At 42.2% G+C, this 20,580-nt stretch overlaps 1 protein-coding gene across 2 annotated transcripts in view; it reads right to left on the reverse strand.

Annotated features, from left to right (window-relative positions):
- The window catches only part of SERPINB7 (serpin family B member 7), a 62,709-nt gene extending 53,793 nt beyond the window's left edge, over window positions 1–8,916 (reverse strand). For both annotated transcript variants that reach the window (XM_077136122.1, XM_077136121.1), the window contains exon 1: window positions 8,709–8,916. The gene's annotated coding sequence lies outside the window, so the exon portion shown is untranslated. The remainder of the gene's footprint in view (window positions 1–8,708) is intronic.
- Between the last annotated feature and the right edge of the window lie 11,664 nt (window positions 8,917–20,580).

The raw sequence follows: 20,580 nt of genomic DNA on the forward strand, positions 1-20,580 counted from the left end.
ACAACCATAGTTGACTTAGTTGTCTAAGTCATCATTATCTTTCCCCTGAACTCTGAAATCGCCTGCTCTCATGGTCTCACCTCTTTCACCCTTACCCCTCCAATAGATTTTGACTCTCTTTAGGCATAAGGTAGATCATATCACTCCCAGCTCAAAGCTCTTCAAGTTTTCCTTTTTATGGCTGAATAATATTCCATTGTGTGACTTTCCATATATATACCACAATTTGTGTATCCCTTCATCCATTTATGGACAGTTGGGGTGTTTCCATCTTTTGACTACTGTGACTAGGATTCTTCATCATTTGTGTAGAAGTATTTGTTTATTTGGTTTCAGTTATTTGGGGTATATATATCTAGCAGTAGTATTTAGCCATAAAAAAGGAATGAAGGGCTGATACGTGCTACAATGTGAATGAACCTTGAAAAATGTATGGTAAATAAAAGAATCCAAACAAAGGATGTATGGTTCCACTTATATGAAATATCCAGGCTTGATAAATGCAAAGAATAGAAAGCAAGTTAGGGTGTGGGGATATGGGAAGTAACTGCTTAATGGAGAAAAGGTTTTATTTTGGAGTGAAGAAAGTTTTGGAACTAGATAGAGGTAGTAGTTACACAACACTGTGAATACACTAAACTATGCACTTTAAAATGGCTAATTTTATACTATGTTAATTTCATCTTAATTTTTTAAAAAAGCATTCCTATATGTTTGGCATGACTTACAGGTCTGAGCCATGAGCTGGTCCCACCCCAGTGCCCAGCCACATCTCCCACTCTCCTACCCACTCTCTAAGCTCCAACTATATTGCTCTTTTTCAAAAGAACCCCTTTCTTTTCCGTCTCAAAGACTTACACACAGCCACCAGGAATGAAAAGTGGAAATGTGTCCTAAATGTCTCTTATTCAGAGGGGCTTCCTCAAAACCTAATCTCCATGAGGCCATCCCTCCTATACTCACAGACTGTCCCTTATAGTATTTATGAGGCTTTGTAACTATGTACCTGATGGTGTGAGTGTTCATTTAATGCTTGTCCCTCCTTTAGACTCTAAGCTCCATGAAGGCAAGATCTGCATCTCTTTTGTCACTGAAATAGCCTCTACCCTAATGCAAAGTAACACTAAAACTAGTTTTTCACTAAATGAAACAACAGAAATAATAGGGGACTTAATCATCTCCTTTTGTTGCTGTGTGTTCTGAGGTTCACAAGGGTGAAGTGACTTGACCCATGTTGAGTTAGCTGAAACCAATCTACCATATTAAAGTTAAATTTTACTTTCCTATTAATAAAAGTAATTGTATTCCATTAACATGGCATTCATCCAATTACATCAGTATAAAATTAGAAATGAAAGTGCCATTAGTGGAAAAAATACTTCCTCTTTGATATTTAGTCTGCCAGAGAATCAAGGTTAATTGTTTGCTTGCATGCACCAACTGCCACATGCACTGGCTGAGACAGCAACGCACCTAATTCAAAGTAATGCCAAGGAAGACCATGTAAATAGGATTCTTGACATGTCCAGCTTTTTATTAATGTGTCTGAAGCTAAGATCCTTCATGTATATAATCCCGACACATTTCCTTTCAGCCCATAAGCAAATCAAGGAGGCCACAGGGTCCCCCAGCACCTGACACACACACAATGCATGCAGCAATCTACAAATCAGACTCAGTAATGGTGGAATGTCTTGGACAGGTGTGATCTGAATCAAAATAAGCAGACTGAATTGCCTATGATAAGATAAAAACATCGCAACCTTATTTCAGAGGGAAATTTCCTGGACATTTTGGCATAATGCACAAAATCCCAGGACAGTATTAAATACAACTGAGCTTATTTAAATAATATGATCAGTTACATCCTTTATCTAGTGACTTTTGCCCCCTCCAGTCTTTGAGTTCAACCATCCATTCATTGGTTCAAGACATTTTCATTGAGAGTGTCCTAGGTGCTGGGCCTTGTGCCAGACTGTGACACAAGACACAGTTCTGCCTCGATGGGCCCAAAGTATAATAATGGAGACCATTTACAAGCAATTACAAGGCAGCTTGGGACGTACCATAAAGGGCTGCTGTTTGCACGACCAGGAAGGAGGGCTCATTCAGGAAGTTCCTCAGAGGAATTAAGACATGAAAGGTAAGTGAGAAGCAGCCAGACCAAGGTGGGTGAGCGGCAGGAAGAGTAGCACATGTAAAGCTTCAGGGACAGGAGAAAACATGGCAGATCTTCAAGTGACTGAGGGAGCTAGTGGCCAAAGGCACAGAAGAAAAAAAGACAGAATGGGAAAAAAAGAAAAGAAGAGAAAAGCAAAGGAATAAAAAGGAAATAGAGATTTAAAAAAAAAAAAGTCATGGAAGAGGAAAAAAAATGTGCGCACCCAGAACAGAGCTGCATTAGCTTCCCCGCCCCATATCAGAGGTCAGTGCCATGCTCTGTATGAAGGAATGTATAGTGTTTCCTAGACCCCAATTTTAGTAGGCAAATGTCAGTCATGTTCTTATTACCTAGAATATTGTTTTTTCAAACTGCAGGTTGCAATCTAGTGGAAGAAATCAAATACATTTAATGGATGGAGACCAACATTAATAAGAAATGAAATACAGTTAATTAGTTTAGACTAGGCTAGGGTACTATAAAGCAGAGTGCATCCGAGCAGAAGAACCAACAGAGAAGAGAACATTAGAGAAGAGAAGTAGAATAGAGCAGTGTTCATGATAAGGCAAGTATTCTTCTCTGAGGAAGGGAGTTGGTACAATGTTATTGGGGTTCATGATCAAAATAATTTTGGTAGCCACTGACCTAGAAGTGGGTCCACTCTCAGTGATGATTCCACTCAAATCTTGACATCCCTTTTTAAATTTTCTTAAATATTTTGGGCCTAATGCTAACCCTCCAGACTGGACCCTCAGTACAATTCTTTCTCTTTGCTCTTAACTGCACTTGGACTCTGAGGATACTTTTGAAAACTTGAGCTTCCTTCCAAAGCAGGGAATAGAAGCCTCATAGTGTTCATTCTTCCGGGGGAATGAGTGAGGTGTTGGAAGGGAGTGGGGCTGTCACACACTGATGGCAGGGCTACTCTGAGTTTCCTTTTAAGCTCTATAATGGTTACTAAAGAAGCCTCATCACATCAGAATCTGGTCATTGGAAAGACTATAATTTGTCCCTGAAGCATTTGTCCGCAGTCAACTGCTACCTGTCTAGAGGCCAGATACTGAAGATTGGAGACTGACTGACAGTGGTCAAGTCATTGTTTTTTGTTTTGTTTTGTTTTTAATTGTGAAAAATAACATATATACAAAACAGCAATAAATTTCAAAGCACACTGCAATCATTAGTTGTAGAACATATTGGTACGAGTTATAATTCTACAGTTTTAGTTTTTACTTCTAGCTGCTCCAAGGCACTGGAGACTAAAAGAAATATCAATATAATGACCTAGCAATCAAACTCACTTGTTAAACCCTACCTTCTCTGTATAACTCCACCATCACCTTTGATCTTTCTCCCACTCTTTATGGGTATTTGGGTGATGCCCATTCTAACTTTTTCATGTTGGAAGGGGCTGTCGATAATATGGGATGGGGGATGGAACTAATTGATGTTCTGGAGAGGTTGACCCCTCTGCATTTCAGGACTTATCTGGTCCAGGGACCCATCTGGAGGTTGTGGATTTCTGAAAAGTTATCCTAGTAAATGGAACCTTTGTAGGATCTTATAAAATGCCATAGGTGTTCTTAAGTATTGTCAGGAATGGTTTTGGTTGGGGGTTGGCAAGTTATGATAGGTAGCAATGTTTAATTGAAGCTTGCATAAGAGTAGCCTCCAGAGTAGCCTCTTGACTCTGTCTGAACTCTCTCAGCCACTGATACTCTATTTCTTTTGCCCATTTTAGTCAGGAAGGCATTGTCGATCCTATAGTGCCAGGGTCAGGCTCATCCCTAGAAGTCATATCCTACATTACCAGGGAAATTTTCACCTCTGGATGTCATGTCCCATGTAGCAGGGGAGGGTAATGATTTCATTTGCAGAGTCAGGCTTAGAGAGGGAGAAGCAACATTTGAGCAACAAAAGAGGTCCTCTGGAGGTGACTCTAAGGCATACCTATAGGTAGGCTAAGGGTCAATGTTATTTAGAACAAGTTTCTGGACAGTGGGTACATTTCTGGATGGTTCACTGGAGCAGGGAGCCTCTTTAAGAAAGCGTCATGACTTTTTATTTCAATGATCTGTTGTAAACAGTAAAAATTTGTTCACTGTAAAATTTAAGTGTCACATGCCCTTTTTAGCTGCCGGGAAGTACACAGATATCAGAGGAAAACAAACTAATGGCTAAGGGTGATGCCTGGCTCTGGCATGGCTAGAGCCAGGCATAGGTCACTGGGATAGGTCAGTGGGATAGGTCACTGGAGCTTGCCATCTGTGAACGTTTTAAGGTCCATTACTCATGCTTTGTTGTCTGCTACATAGGGCAAAAAGGGCAAAGGCAGCTGTACAAGTGTGTGTGTGTCTATGTGTGTGTGTGTGTGTGTGCATGCACGTGTGAGAGAGAGATGCGATGGTGTGAGAATATGGCCAGGCAATACCAATTATGAAGAAATGCTTATTAGAATATGAGGCCCACATTCCCTTCTAGGGAAGTTTTTGTAGTTCAGGGAGAGGGTAGGGATGAACCAGCCAGCATGAAACTTCCCTCAAGAACCAAACCATTTCAGAAAGGCCAACTGGACTTTGAAGACCTGAAGAGGCGCTCTCATCTTATTTTGCTCTGTGGAGTGCCCAGTGCTTAAAATTAAATGAGAGGTTAAGCAATGCATTGTAGCTGATTGGAGGATTACATCATGCAGAAGCTTAGAGAGTGTTTCATCAGGAACTCCCTAAAGCAGGGGTTGGCCAACTATTTCTATAAGGGGTCAGACTATCAATTTTTTCACTTTGGGGCCATATCGTCATTTCTCCCAACTCAATTCTGCCATTGTGGCATGACAGCAGACATAGACAATAAGTTAACAAATGGTCATGCCTGTGTTACAATAAAACCTTATTCACTCAGTCAAGTGTGAGCCGAGAGCAAGGGTTTGCCAACCCCTTCCTTAAAGCATTAGATAACTCTCTGAGGGAGAAATAGGGATGAAGGCTTAGGCAAGCCACACAGTTAATTTTCTACAGACTTATATCCAATTTTAAACTATTGAGCCAATTAAATCTAGCAAAGTTAATAGCAAATTAACATCCCTCCTGACCTTTCAAGTATTGATATTGTATTGCATTGTATCATATTTATTTATTATTGTTCTCATTTTGAAGTTGAGGATTGAAATTTCAGATTATTCTTACATTTTTCCCAGAGTCCATGTCATAACTGATGAAACAGAATTAACACACAATTCTCTGATCAGAAAATTCAGAATCTAAATTTTCTTTTTGTGCCCGACTAAATATCTTAGACAAGGAAGATGAAACTTCCATGTTCCTAACTCTTAAAGTGGAGCTGAGACTTTCAAAATGGTGATGATTAATATGAGAGGAGGCAGAGAATTTGAGGAAAGGAAGGTTTGGGGCTATTTTATTATTATTATTTTTTATTTTTTGGCATGGGCAGGCTCCAGGAACCGGACCTGGGTCTCCGGCATGGCAGGCAAGAATTCTGCCACTGAGCCACCACCCTAGGAAAGAAAGTTTTTAATTTGCATAATGCCAACTACAAAGAAATTAGAGTCCTTAAAAGTGTTTGCATTTACACACAGTACAGCCCAGGACCCCAGAAACAACAGGCAAAACCTAAAATGTAGGACAAGTCTGGGAGGTCACAGGTGTGCCTGCCCTAGATAATTAATGCGTTCTCAGCTCACAGACTCCCCTCCATCGTCTCCTCAAGAGAGGTCACGCATGCCCGACCCTCTGCCTGTGCCACACCCTGCTTTCTCCTGGGATGAATGGAGCCCTGAGTTCCAGCCTGGACCCCACTGCATGGTAGAAGAGTGAATGACTTTCAAGATTTTCAAAAGGAGCCTGGGTAGGGCTTAATGCTATCTTGCTGGGGTCTCACTGGATCCCCATGAGGGATCCTGGGGATGAGTTTAGAAACCAACCATTCCCAGGCCAGTTCTCGGTAAGCCACGAGCAGAAGGGGCAATTCACTGAAGAAGGTCCAGGACGACGTTTTTGCTGAAACATTCCACGCAATCCCACAGTGCAATGAATGACCTTAGGGGAGCTGGCACATGGTCAAATTCATAATTCCTACTGAAATAGGAATAATGTTTCAGTTATTCCTGGTCTTTACTTTGTATCCCCTAAGGGACGTTCTCTTTACATAGCTTTGTGCATTGAGAAAAATCATCCTGCTACTTGTAAATTTCCAGGAGTCATGTGTAAATCCTAAATATACACCAGTGAATATTGCTGTGATGTGTTCCACCTTCGGTAATAGTATAACAACATATGGGAAAGCTGTTTAATGACTTCATATACAGAGCTGTATACGGTACTTTTTATTCATGAGCTGATGCAATTCTTGTCAATGGTTGAATAGGGATTTAAAAATTCTTCAAATTGCAGGTCTATTTAGCATCGTTTGCCTCATTAACACACCTTCTAAAATGATGCTATTCCCAGTGAATTTTGCTCAGTTAACCACCAAACTCCAGCTTCTGCTATTAGAACAGACTAATTACGTACCCAGGGGACCAGTGGGAAGAAACTAAGATCACTCCGGGCTCTGTTTTTTATTTTCATCCCTATTCATGCCTCTTCCCACCTAAAAATTTCTCTTGATTTCTCATGGGAAAAGAAAAATGGAAACATAGAGAAGAATGAGAATAAAAGAAGCCATGAAGAGCAAACTGCTTTTCATCCTTTCAGAAGAAGTAGAAAATAATTCAAAACCTGTAGCAACCTGGAATGCCCCCTCAATTCACCACCGCGGTTGAACGACTGCCTGGAGCCCGGGCCCCGGGTGGTGGTCATGGCACTTGCCCTGCCTCCCACCTCCCACCCAGACTCCACGATCCGGGGGCAAATGTTAATGTCAGATGGTGCTGTGGTAAGTGGGATAGTGGAGATGTTTGCAAAGAGCTTTGGGGAGGGGTGGGGTTCCCGAAGGCTCTCCAGTGATATGATGCTCAATTCCACGGGGCAGAGGAAGGAGAGAAGCCAGTGAAGCCAGCTGGGGAGCAGGCAAGAGCGCCAGGTGGAGGGCGCTGCTGCCCTGCACAGCCGTCCTCGCCCCTCGGCCCCTCTGGGGAAAATGTTGAGGCCGTGGGACTTCTGCCTACAAAATGTCACATGAGGCTTTTACCTCTTGGCTGGATCTCCAGTCAGCATTCCCAAGGCCAAATAACCACATAGGCAGGAAATGTCCTCTGACTAATTCTTAAAGCTGAAATGTGGAAATCTGTCTTTCTTTGTGGCAAACCCAAACCCAAACTCATTAAATATGAGTAGAATGGCACATTTTCCCTGGAATGAAATTTACTTTTCGTTTCACCCTATAGAGTTTCTAAAGCACCCTTCCTCACAAACGGAGATCTCTGCACATCTTTTTAAGAGAGACTGACAGAATTGTTTACCCTACTGAGGAATAGGTGTGGTTTTATTGATCAATACAAAAATGAACTTCTCTACTCATCTATTAATATTGAAAACCCTGCCCAGACGTCAGACCACAATGCTGGGAATCTTCCAGATACTACTGTGATTTAATGCAAGATTTACTGTGCTGCCCATTTCTGCCCTAACCACCCATAGGTATGGGGCCTTACAAATATAAATTGTCCTTTTCCTTCCTCTCCTCTGTACCTTGCCTTATAAGGCAGTCCTGGAAGTAGACCACTCCTTGATTAATCTTTGTTGAGTGCATAAATGCCCACAGAGATGTTTAGATCTATTAAGGCAATAAATTATTACAGAAGACAACTGCAGTCTAGAGCTATTTAAAAGCTCAGTTGTATCTGGTTTTAGATAAGCCTATCAAGAACTCAAAAGAACCTAATGTTACTAATAAAAATTCAAGAAACAGAGTCTCTTACTAATGCTTCTGAAGTTACCAAGTATCACTGATAATTTAATAATAAAAATATAATTAATATGGGGTGCCTAGCAGACCTTTTTGGAATTACCACCATTTTTAGATTATACTCCCTGGCTTTGGTTTCTGGCCTGCAGGTTGACTTGTACCTTATCACTTGGGTTTCAGATCACCTACTCTAAAGTTTTTTATTTTTCAGGTAGAGAAATCTAGCTTATAAATATCCATTCATTCATTATTCATTGACAAACATTTATTCAGCATTACTATGACACTTAGGGCTGCAAGCTCAGCCACAGGTAATGAAAATATTCAGTGTACATGCTTTTTGATAAGCTTCAGGATCTGTTCAGCAGCTGGCAGGTACTTTTCTCACCAGGTAAACAATAAGGCTGATTTTCCCATGCCAAATAAGTTGTGACTATGAGAGATACGGCCATGTCATTCTAAACCCAAAGATTACACTCTACATCCACCCCGTAGAGAACACAGAGTAGAAAGAAGAGCTTAAGATGCCCCAGATACAGTCCTGTCTGCCAGGAACCAGATGCTCCAGGTGAGGATGTCATTTTGCAGGTTCACAGCAGACACCAGGAACCAGCCCTCTGTCTTAGGAAGTCTGAGCACTCTTAGGGGCTGAGAAGAACCCCACATGCCTAAGAGCGTCACTTACCTCCTCCCCCTGAAGTTCTGTAGCCTTCCCTGCTGGGCTCCAGTTCCTCCTGCCTCGTCCCTCCTAAGTCTCCTCACTCCTCCCACCTCTGCCAAGGTTCAGGGATGTTCTCCCGACTTCTCATTGGCTCAGGCCCTGCCAAGGGAGAGGTCGGCAGCAGCAGGCACGACAGTGACAGCAATGACTGAACAGTCTCTCCCGGCCCGGACGGCACTAAGGGGAGAATTATAGAAGCAATGGCAGGGAGGGGCGCCCCGTGGCCCTTCCCCTCCCGCTCAGGGAGGGTCATGGCATCTCCCTGCTCAGCAGGCAGGATTGAGTCCTGCTGTGGTGTCATATCACTCATCCCTCTACTGCTTGCGAGGAGGTAACCCCGAGAAACCAGAAAAGCGAAGCATTCTCAGCACTCTCCTTTCCCAGATCCATCCAAAGTGTGTGTCCCTGGGCCTTGGGCAGGTCAGAGGGGGAGAATAGGGACCAGAACCAGCAGGATAGAAGCCTCTGGAGTGAGCAGAACCAAGAAGGCTCAGACACCAGGTTAGAATTTAGACAATCCGGTCCTCCTTCCCCAGGCACTCATTACTTAGGGCTCCAAAGGCGTCTCTGAAAGATGAAGTGACTCACCTCCCAGATGGTGTGATGAGCTTGTGACACCTGGATGCTTTTGGCCAACACCAAGTGACAGTATGCAGGTGTGGGGAAGCTGCTGATGCACACAGCCCACTTCCGTGGCAGAGAGCACATTTTCCGAGCCAGACATCAGGGTATATCTTCTGGGAAGTGGACTCTGGGTAGCAGAAAATATGGGGTGTGGGGTGGGAGGAAAAGCTTTGTGGTCATTGCAAATCTAGGTTCAGATCCCAGCAGCTCACCTTGCACCCCAGTGACGCCCAGCAGTTTGGTTAGGCTCGCCATGTCTTGTTTTACTCATTCGGAAAATGAGGACAATTTTAGTTACTTTGTGCTTGATATGACTATCAGGAACATTTGTAAAGCACTTAGTACATAGTAGTTCTGAATAAAAGACTGGCACAGTCCTGGAAATCCAGACGTATGAAAGTTTTACCTCTTTCTATATATAGAGATAAACTTGGCATTCAAGATCCACCTCAAGTCTCACCATTTCCATCATATTCCATATTATTGGGAGCCCATATTGATTCCTTTCTTTCTTGATAGTTTTATTGAATAATTTAGATGAAATTTCCCCCTTATTATACATAATTTTGTATTGTTCCCTAAGTCTCACCTATAAAATCTTTTCATGAGCACACAAAGCCATGCAGGGTTTTATTGTTTGTTTGTTGTTTGTTCTTTTTTAATATAGATTTTTTAATTACAATAGTTGTAGGTTTGCAGAAAATACAAAGTTCTCATACACCTCCCCCCACTATTAACAACTTGCATTAGTGTGGCACCTTCTTTACAATTAATAAAAGAATATTATCATAATTGCACTAATAATTATAGTCGATAGTTTCCATTAGGGTTCACTGTTTGTGTTGTGCAGTCCTATAGGTTTTTCTTTTTCATTTTTTATTCTAGTAACATATATACAGCCTAAAATTCCCCCCTTTAACCATACTCAAATATATAATTCAGTGTTGTTGATTGCATTCACAAAGTTGTACAGTTTGTTGTGAGTTTTAAAATCTCCATTGTATCAATGTAAGAAACGTAAGCGTTTGGTAATTTGATGTTGTTTTAAAACTATGGCACCATTCAGTGGGGAAAAGGAAAGTGTTTTCAATAAATGGTTCTGGGTCACCTGGATATCTATATTTTTTAAAAAGTAAAGTTCTTCCTGTGCTTCATAGTATTCATAAAAATAAATTCCAGATGGATTATAGGGCTAAAGGTCAAAGGTTAAACAATAAAGCTTGTAGGTCATAACAAAGGAAAATATCTTCATGAACTCTGTATAGACAAAAATTTCTTAAATAGGTCATAAAAAGCACTTGCTATAAAGAAAAAGATTGATAAACTGACCTCATTAAAATTAAGAACTTCTGATCATCAAAAATACCGCATTATAAGAGTGAAAATACAAGACTCAGGCTGGTAGAAGATACTTGCAACGACCATCTCTGACAAAGATCTATTATCCAGAATTTATATAGTACTTCTACAAATCAACAACAAAAGGACAAACAACCTATTGGAAATACGTATAAACAATTTGAAAGGGGACCTCACAAAAGAGGAAATCTAAATGTTCAGTGATCACATGAAAAGATTCACTGCATCATTAGCAATCAGAGAAACGAAAATTAAAACCATAATAAGTTACCACTACACATTCACTAGAATGACCTCTTAAGACTGATGATACCAAGTGTTGCGGAGGATACAGAGCAACTGGCACACTCAGACATTGCCGATGGAAATATAAACTGGAAAAACTACTTTGGAATACTGTTCGGCAGTATCTACTAAAGCTGATCGCAAACCTATGTCATAATCCACCAGTGTTATACTTATGTATAAACTCAACAAAAAGGTGTGCATATGGGTACCAAATAAACGGTAAGCACTACTTCTTCATGGTTTGCACCTGGGTATTCAATGCCAAGCTTTGGAAATTCAAAGAAACTATTCTCTTTCAAAATTAGGGTATTTGCAAGCAAGTGCTTAACTTTCAAGGCTCTTGTCAGCACTGTGACTCTAGAAAACCACTTGAGAAGCTTCTGAATTGTCTTCGTCCCAGATGGTAAACTCTTTCCTCATGCAGGTAGTATGCATCGTCAGCCTAAAGGGGGGATATGAGGAATCACAGGAGAAAGTAACCCTCAGATTCTACCCCCAAAATACCATCTCCTATATTTAAAATAGAAAAATACAAACTGATGGAAAATATGCAATAATAAAGAATTATTTGTATAAGTCCTGCTTTATCTTTCAAATGTCTACTATGCAGTTCTTAGGAATTAGGAATCCCCTATTTCAGGGGATAGCTTCTCATTTAGAAATGTCACAAATTGAAGTCCAGAGAGTCCATTCAGAAAATATAACATACCTCAGCAAAAAAGTCTTTTTCCCAAACCAGTGAACAGGAAATGGATGGATAGTAGTTGTACATTACACTTTCTTTTGTGTTCCCTTCTGGTAGAATTACCATTGGTCATCTATCAGAATAAAAAAGAAACCAGCACAGAAATTTGGCCAAAAGGATAATAGAGAATAATGACCGAGTAAAAACAAAGCAAAAGTTAGCACGCAAAAGTCTGAGGAGAAGAAACAGGATTTGCATAACCTAAACAAATTTCCTCCAAGCACTTGTTAAGTACAAAGCAGGGGGGGGGGAGCATAACTTGATAGTGAAAAACCCAGTAATAACTAAATTAACCCAACAAATCAAGATAAACTTCACCGGCAATGAGACATACTAACATTACAAACCCTTTGATGTGAACTGTTGTCTTAGCTTGCCAGGCTGTTATGACAAATACCATACATGGGGTGGCTTAAAAAGCAGGAATTTATTGGCTCACAGCTTCAGAGGCCAAAAGTCCAAATCCAGGCACTCTGGTTGGCCGGCACACCTTGGGTCCCTTGGCTTTCCTGCCACAAGGCAACATTCCCAACTTTCTCTTCCCAGGTCCTACTGACTTCCGGCTCCTCCCCCAGAGCTTTCCTGCCTTAGAAGGCCTCCAGTTAAAGGATTAAGATGCATCCTGGTGCAGTGGCCACACCTGTAATAGGAAAACTGCCGCAGACAATGTTAAACTGAGGTTAGGGTTGACTTTATTCCGGCTATGGCGATAGGGGAGAGAGAACTCAGGATGGATCTGATTTCTCTGCAAAGGGAGCAGGATGAAGTTTTAATAGTTACAGCAGGAGCAGAGAAAGGGATACCCAGGCCAGTGGTTAGACATATGAAATTGCCGGTGTTGGAAGTTAGTGGGTTTTTTCCTACAAATTTAGTTGTTTTTCTCTGCAGTTGCACAGCTGCAAGATTAGTATCAACACCATGAGGGTCAGGGGATGGGAGTGGGGAGGGTCCTGAGAGAGAAAGAGACCGAGAGAATCCCTGTTCAAAAGATTCTGTTTACAATGGATTTGCACCCACAGGAACAAGACTGAGTCATAGGAGGAACCTGTTTTTTGGCAGGATACAGAACTTGATCCGCCACATGCACCAAGAATGACATAACCTCATTTTTTCTGGTATTTTTGCCCAAAATGCATAACCTCACTCCAATTAATAAAAAATGATACGCATTCTACAAAGCAACTGATCAATATTCTTCAAAACTCTCAAGGTCACAAAACACAAGGAAAGACCAAGGAGCTGTTACAGATTGGAAGAGAACAGAGAGAAATAATAATAACTAAATTCAACATGAATCTTGGTTACGGTCCTAGAACTCTAAGAGGGCTTGCGTGGGAAAATGGGTAAAATTCATATAAGTTTGTCACGTAGTTACTGAAATTGTACCGATGTTAATTTTTTATTCTTGATATTTGTACTATGGTTATGTAAGATATTAACATTAAGGAAAAATAGCTGAGAGATATGAGGGAATGCTGTACTATTTTTGTACTTTACACAAAAAATTCATTCAAAATTAAAAAGCTTTTAAAAAGTAGTCTTTAGGACATGCGGGAACAAAAGAAGAAGAAAGAAAACTCAAATATTTTCAAGTCCCTACTATGGGCCTTGACACAGTTCTAGGCACAGAGGATGCAGCCACGAATGAGACGAATCTCCTGCTATATGATTTCCATTCATATAAAAATTAGTATAAACCAAGAGTATAGTATAGAACCAAGAGTAGAGTCGTCAACATAAAGAGGAAAATGGAACTTGTAAACCCAAACGGAAAAAAAACTTTAATTAGAAGAAATTGATTAAGGATTTATAACTCCTGACTGAAATAGTTCATAAACTATTAAAAATTCAGGAATTTAACTCCGTCCACCAACCACGCCCTTCACTCCCTCCTGCGATGTAGACTGCCATCTAGTGGTCTGACGGTAAACTGCTATTGTAGCTCAATGGAATCTACGCAAGAACTTTTCTGTGGATTTTAACTTCTTGTTGGCACACATGAATTAAATATGGGTCACTTCCTAATCAAAAATGTCAAATTTTCCCCACTACTTTCAGATAAAGTCCAGATTTCTAGGTTTGGAATTCAACTTCACGCACGATCTGGACTCTGTAAGCAAAATTTAAAAAATAAATAAATAAGAAGGTCCTGAGAGCTGATTTCAGTCCCATTGAATGCACTAACTTCCAGTGAGATCTTGGCTAAATCTCTCAGCTTTGGGGATTTTAAGTGTCTTATGTCTAAACAAAGATGTTTGTGACAAATGATCTGGAAAGTTCTTTCTGGCTCAAGATAAGTTGTGGATAAACCTGCATTTTGCTTTTCCTTTCCTTTTTCTTCCCTACAGAAATCCTCCACTGAATTCATATGCTTTTTTCCCTTTACACTGTCCCAGTCAGGTCCGGCTGCATCTTGACCTGCTAATCCTACTGCCCCCAAACCAGATAAAGCCCCAGCCCTCCACCCCAACAAAGCATTTCCAAACAAAATCTTCATCTGAATCCCTATACCTACTTTGACCGTTTTGCCAAAACCAAAAAGCAGGAAACATGAATTAGCAAAGGATTTTTTTTCTGACTTGGGAGTATTACATAAATATTTTAAAGGAATAAGAACTAATAACATTTGATTATATGTTTAATATCACTTCCATTTTATTTCCTAGGCTAGTCCTAGAAAACCCAGGGTATGGCTGAATTCCTAATTGCACTCTGGGGAAGCAATGTCCCCAGGTGGTAATGCACCCAGACTTTGGACTCAGGATACCTGTGGGAGATTTTCTATTCCAAAGATGATAATCCAAAATGTCTCAGCCTACACACTCTTCTAGAATTCTGTCACTCACGCTTTAACAGGTCAGGTCTAATTCCCCTCCCCTTGAATTTGGACAGGCTGGTGATTTATTTGCAACCAAAAAGAATGCAGTGGGATTGGTGCTACATAATTTCTAAGGCTAAGTGTTAAAAGAGATTGAATCTTCCACCTTGTCAGCTGAGCCCCAGGTGAGAAATCCAATGACCTTCTGAAGCTGCCGCCATGCTGAAAGGAAGCCCAAAAGAGCCCATGAGGAGATACCAGATGAAGAAGTCCTGAAAATATATAAGGAGAGATGCTTGGCCAGCCCCCAGCTGTGCCAGTCCCTCTACCCACAGTCTTACAGCTCCAGAACCATCTGACTGTGCTTGTATTGGCTGTTTGGAGATAGAAAGACTCAATTAAGTCCTTCCTGAAATCCTGACTGACAGAAAGCACGAGCAATAATAAAATGATTGCTGTGGTTTTTTAAGCCACCCAGTTGGGGGGTAATTTGTTATGTAGCAATAGTAACTGAAACAAGGCCTGAGTTTAAATTCTGGTTCTTTCATTTAACTGATCTTCCAGAGGCAAGTTGCTTAACCTCTCTGAGTCTGCATTTCCAACATTTGAAAATGAGGTTGATCACATCACCTATCTCACTGAGTTGTTTTGCAGAACAAATAAATATAAAACACTTAGCCTTAGTCAAGCACCTAAGAAGTTCTCAGTAAACATTAGCTATTATAATTTTTATTAAGTATTAATATGATTCTCTTAGTATATGGTTGACCATTTGTGAACATTCAGAAGCCCTTCCTTCCCTGGCTTTCATCAGCCCTGGGAAAAATCAAAACCTTGAGTGTCATCGGTACGTTACTTAGCTGTGATGTCATACTGAACAATAGACATGCCTTTTTGACAATTGCTGCATCTTTTTCTTGTACCTATCTCTTTAATCTGCTGCTGGGGGCCTTGTTTCCAGGGCAGCTGCCTCTGCAGTTACCTGTGTAATCGGGGTCAGTGCCCCTGTAATTTCTAGGAGGACTGCAGGCCTGGAGCTGAGGCCATGGTGCTGCTCTCATTAGCCTGAGCCAGGCCCCACTACGGTGCTCCTGCCCGCCTGATTTTCTGAGCCCCTTCTCCCGGAGTTCTTGGCATAAGGAAAAGGTAAAGATCTTCAAAGGGGCCCATTCCATTTGGCTTGGGTAAACAAGGAAACAGGTTTTGGGGTGCATCACAGGTCTGTCACCTGAGATAGACTTTTTAAATCCTCCCCAGTTCCTGCCTTGCTAGCAGACCGAGTCCTCCCCATATCTACCCCAGATCATTCCAGTTCCACCTTATAATAAAAAACATAGGTAATGATGTCAAATGGGACTTTTCCCACCACTGAGTTTGCCTGAAGGATGCAGATACTAGCAAACAGCAAGGGTCTAACATATTGTCCAAAAAAAAGTAGCTCAGCCTGCACTGTGCAGCTGGGCATCCACTGGGGATAGTCCCAGAGGTTGTGGGGCTGCCCGGTGACCCTGAACTCAGATCCACAGTGTTGGAAAAGATGCTGAGGCTTTGACTGAGTAAGTTGGAAATTGGAGGTTGGTTTCTTTGGAGAAGAAAGGGAAAGAAGAAGGAGATGATGCTTCTCTCCACACAGGGAAGGAGGGGGCGGTGATTTCTCCAAACCTTAAAACATTGTGGGAATAGGGGACAGTGATTTAGGAGAAAGAAAAACAGTCATAGAGAAGAATATTGAGGTGCTTGCCACTCATCTAGGAGGAACTTCATCTCCCTGCCAACTGCATGTTTGTCAGAATGCACAAGTCATGGGCCTTGTGAAATAACAGGATCAGAGCTGAATGAAAGAGAACCTCACTGCACCAAGGCTAGAAGGTATCAGACACTGCAGCTGAAGCAGAGAGAGCAGCCATGGAGGGTCTGTACGGTGGGCAAGAGATTGGAACTGTGCAAAAGTCAGAGATCATACCACTCAAGGTAGGCAGTGTTCATCCAAGAGGGAAGGTGCCTATTGCTGCACTGGGCTGCGCAACGGTGCGCCTGCAATCTCTAAACTATTGTCTTTTAGCTCAAAAGGCTTAGGGATTAGAGGACTGTAAGAGGAGCTGTGGCAGAAGCATCACTGGAACCCGGGTCTCTTAATTGCCTACTCAACGCCCACCCCCTGCCGTGTCATCTACCACTCAGCAATCGCAGAGGGAATGGAGTGTGGGCTCTGGAGCTGGGGCTGCCAGGCACGCTTCTGGGCCTTTGGACCAGCACTGCAACCTGGGCTAGGTTCCTGACACTCTGACCTCAGTTCCTGGTCTTCAAGGAAGAGAGTAGGGGCAGTGCGATAGTGGCTCAATGGCAGAATTCTCGCCTGCCATGCCCGAGACCTGGGTTCGATTTCTGGTACCTGCCCATACCAAAAACAGAAATTAAATTAAAAAAGAAAGTTATGGGTAGGCCACGGTGGCTCAGCAGGCAGAGATCTCACCTGCCTTGCCGGAAACTCAGGTTCGATTCCCGGTGCCTGCCCATGCAAAAAATAAATGTTTTTTAAATCAAGAGAGAGAGTAATCTTTGCCAGACCTAATGGGTAAAATAGTAAAATGGTGCCTGGTATGTAGGAACACATCAGTAAATGGGAGCTCTCCTTGCTGCTGTTGTCATCACAACACAAGCTCAGACTGTGTCTTAGATGCATCTCCTGTTAGCGTCTCATCCACTAGGAGGAGCCCAGTGTACAGGGACAGAGAGGTGGTAATATGAGGACCAAAGCTGAGCAACATTTAATTGGGAAACAGGCAAAACCGGTTAGATTATTTAATGTTAGGATGCTTTGTTTTGAAGATACCAGAAGAATTGTGGTTAATCCTAACAATTTTCCTGGTTTGAGTAGTGTCCCTGCCAACCAGCAACTCCTAACCAGCTCTGTTCTATATTATAAACAGCTGGTCCTCAGTTAGACTGGCTGCGTTTCCCTTTCTACCCATAGGCATCGTGGCAATGGCCCAACTGACCTCAGTAGCCACTGAAGCTCCTAAGCTGCATCTTGGATGTTCTGGGGATTCCAGCTGAACACAAGGTGTGTATTAAAACCCTCTGATATAGGTGGGAGCACACAGGCTCTTCTGTCTCCTTTATCAGAAGAGACCATGTATGTAAAAATGAAACATTTATCTGCACTGCAGCCTGAGGTCCGCTTGACTGAATTATGGGACAATCCTCTCAGGGTTGCCATGGCCAAGTTCATTGCATTATCCCCACTGAGGCCCATGGGCTTCACTTTCCAGCTCTAGGGTGTAATAGGCACTCAAAACATGAAAACATTTGTAGAATTAACTCTTGCAATCATGCAACTGATATTTATTAAGCAACTACTATGCTCCAGACATTTTTCATGGCGGTGGAACAACAAATAAAGAATTTTTTGTTGCCCTCATGAAGCTTACATTCTAGCAGGGTAGATGGTGTGCACAAATGAGAGAAATATGTAATCTGCATAATAAGTTAGAAAGTGATGGTGCTAATGAGTAAAGTACAACAGAGAAGAGGATTGTGAGTGTGTATTCAGGCTATAATTTAGAAGTCTGGTGGGGGGCTGATATCTGTAAGTGACAATCATGAGAGTGGCCATGCAGGAATCCAGGGGATGTGGGCATAACTGAAGAAATGATAAGGGAAACCCCTGGAACCTTTTGCATGGGGAACCACAGAGCATCCTGGCAAGAGAAGAGTGAGGGTGTTTGTGATCAGACTGTGGCTAAGGCTTAGAGATGAAGGGTGACTGGGAGAGTAAGTCGCAGGGAGAAAAGGCCTCAAGGAATAGTTCTGATACCCCTGAATATTCTATACAAGCCTAGAATACCAAGGCAGCCCTATCTGAGGACCACAGAATGGGATATAGCCAACAGGTGGTGAAAATCTTCCCACCCCCAGCTTCCACTAAATGCACAAAGATACCTCTTTAAACCAAATCCTCAGATCCTCTGATCAAGAACAGCAGCTCCGGAAACTCAGGGAGACTTGGCCCAGCGAAATTCAGGTAGTGACCCCAAGAGAAGGTGGAATCTTCATAGACCTATTGGCAAAGCCATAAGCCTTTGCAACCACACTGTGGGCAGGGGGTAATTAGGGGAGTAGGAGTGGAATTCTGAAGCATGCACAATAATCAGAAAGATCAAATCCAGAAAGAGTCTTAGTTTGGTGTAGTCTGGGAGACACAGTCCATACAAGATTGTACAAAGAGATTTAACTAACAGAAGGCAATATTTAAAACAATAAATCTGTAAATTGCATATAGAACTTGGAAACCCTACCAAATCCCGGAGGAAGAAGATGGATAGCAATCTCAGTAAGAGAATCAACAAAATACAGAAAAACTGGAGCAAATTTGGGGAGCATGAAGAAGACTCAGGGTCTCCAGAAGATCAGAAGAACTGAGGTTTCCTACCAGCAACCCTTTTACTGCTGCCTTTGCTAACTAATGGCCAACAGGGAGAAGGACCTCAGCTATGGCATAATGTCCAGTGGCGGGAAGGTAGGGTGACCACATAATTTTTCAACCAAACCAGGTCACTTTGAGAGTGACATAAAAAGCAACTGATTGTATCAGGGCCACAAGGGTAAAGCAAGGCCAAGTCATGCACAACAGGAGAACAATCACTGTATTAACCATTTTTCAAGAGAAAGCATGTGGCCAACAGTCTTGATTCCTCAAACACAGGCGTTCGTTTGTTTTCCCCCAGGGAGTGGTCTCCAAGAAGTCTTCACTTCAGCCATTCCATTCTGCTCTTGAAAATTTCTAAGCAATTAAAGGATAGATCTTTAAAGAAGGACAAAACTAGACTTATCAGTGAGAACACAAGCAATCCTCTCACTGTACAGTTGCCCAGATGGTGACACTTTTTCCTATTTTGTCTTTTAAATTTGCAGCAATTTAATCTGGAGGAGCCGCCAGGAGCAGAGAAACCCCATAAAAGATGCCCTTCTCTGCCCCATGATGCACCGTGACTAATAATAGCTGAATGCTGTTTTCTGCCGACGGTGGAATTCCATACTTCCCTGTTCACTGAAGGTGTGGATATGAAAGCATACCTGTTAGGAAAGTAGCAATTTGTCTGAGTCATTATGACAATGTTCATACCAAATATGTGGGTGCTCAGTGTTTGTGCAATAAAGAAAGGGGGGGAAAACAAGATAAATTCAGAACTTGAAAGTAAAAGAAGAAATCTCAGACCTCCCCTCTGTGGCAAACAACTATAAAACTGCCACAGCATTAAGAGGCCACAGTTCCAGTCACTGGACAACATAACATCAAGCTATAACACTTGAGAATAGAAATCCTAACCAGTGAACTCCACATCCCCTTACTTCTCTGCCTGGGGACATGGAAGCAGGCTGCAGACGGAAGACTGTGGTCCTGCTGGGCAGAGTAACAAAGAGTAGAGATGAGGGCTGCTGACCTGGAATTTGGGGACAGGGTACTGGAGAGGAGAAAGCTTCACAGAGAAGGGGCACGGAAACTGTTGAGAAGTTTGAGTCTTTGGCCAAATCTTAAGCTGTGCATGCAAAGTAAGGCTTTGCCCGACCTAGCAGAGACTGGCTCTGGGAGGCTAGGAGCCAAATGGAGATTCCATAGATTGGGAAGGCTGGGAAATGCTGGGATTCTGGCCAGCAAGAGAGGGGAAACGTTGAAGAGTAGGTATTCAATCCAGACTTCAACCAAGCCGGAGTTGGGCTGCTTTAACCCTAAAATAGGAGTCTGAAAACATTTCCAGTAAAGGGGCAATAGTAAATATTTAAGACTTTGCAGGCCATAAGGCAAAAGATGCTTCTATAAAATCCTGCCCTGTTCCACTCTGTCTGCCTGGGCTATGCTGGAGTGGATGCACCTTGAACCCAATTTCCATCGGCTGGAGACATTCCCAGGGTGAAGGTGACCCACCACAGGAGGAGGGCTTGGTGGGCCAGTGGGCAGGTGGGTGGGGGCACAGCAGCCCAGGGCAGCTTCATTTTCAGCC

This window comes from Tamandua tetradactyla, chromosome 18 (assembly GCF_023851605.1).
Source record: "Tamandua tetradactyla isolate mTamTet1 chromosome 18, mTamTet1.pri, whole genome shotgun sequence".
Lineage (NCBI taxonomy): Eukaryota > Metazoa > Chordata > Mammalia > Pilosa > Myrmecophagidae > Tamandua > Tamandua tetradactyla.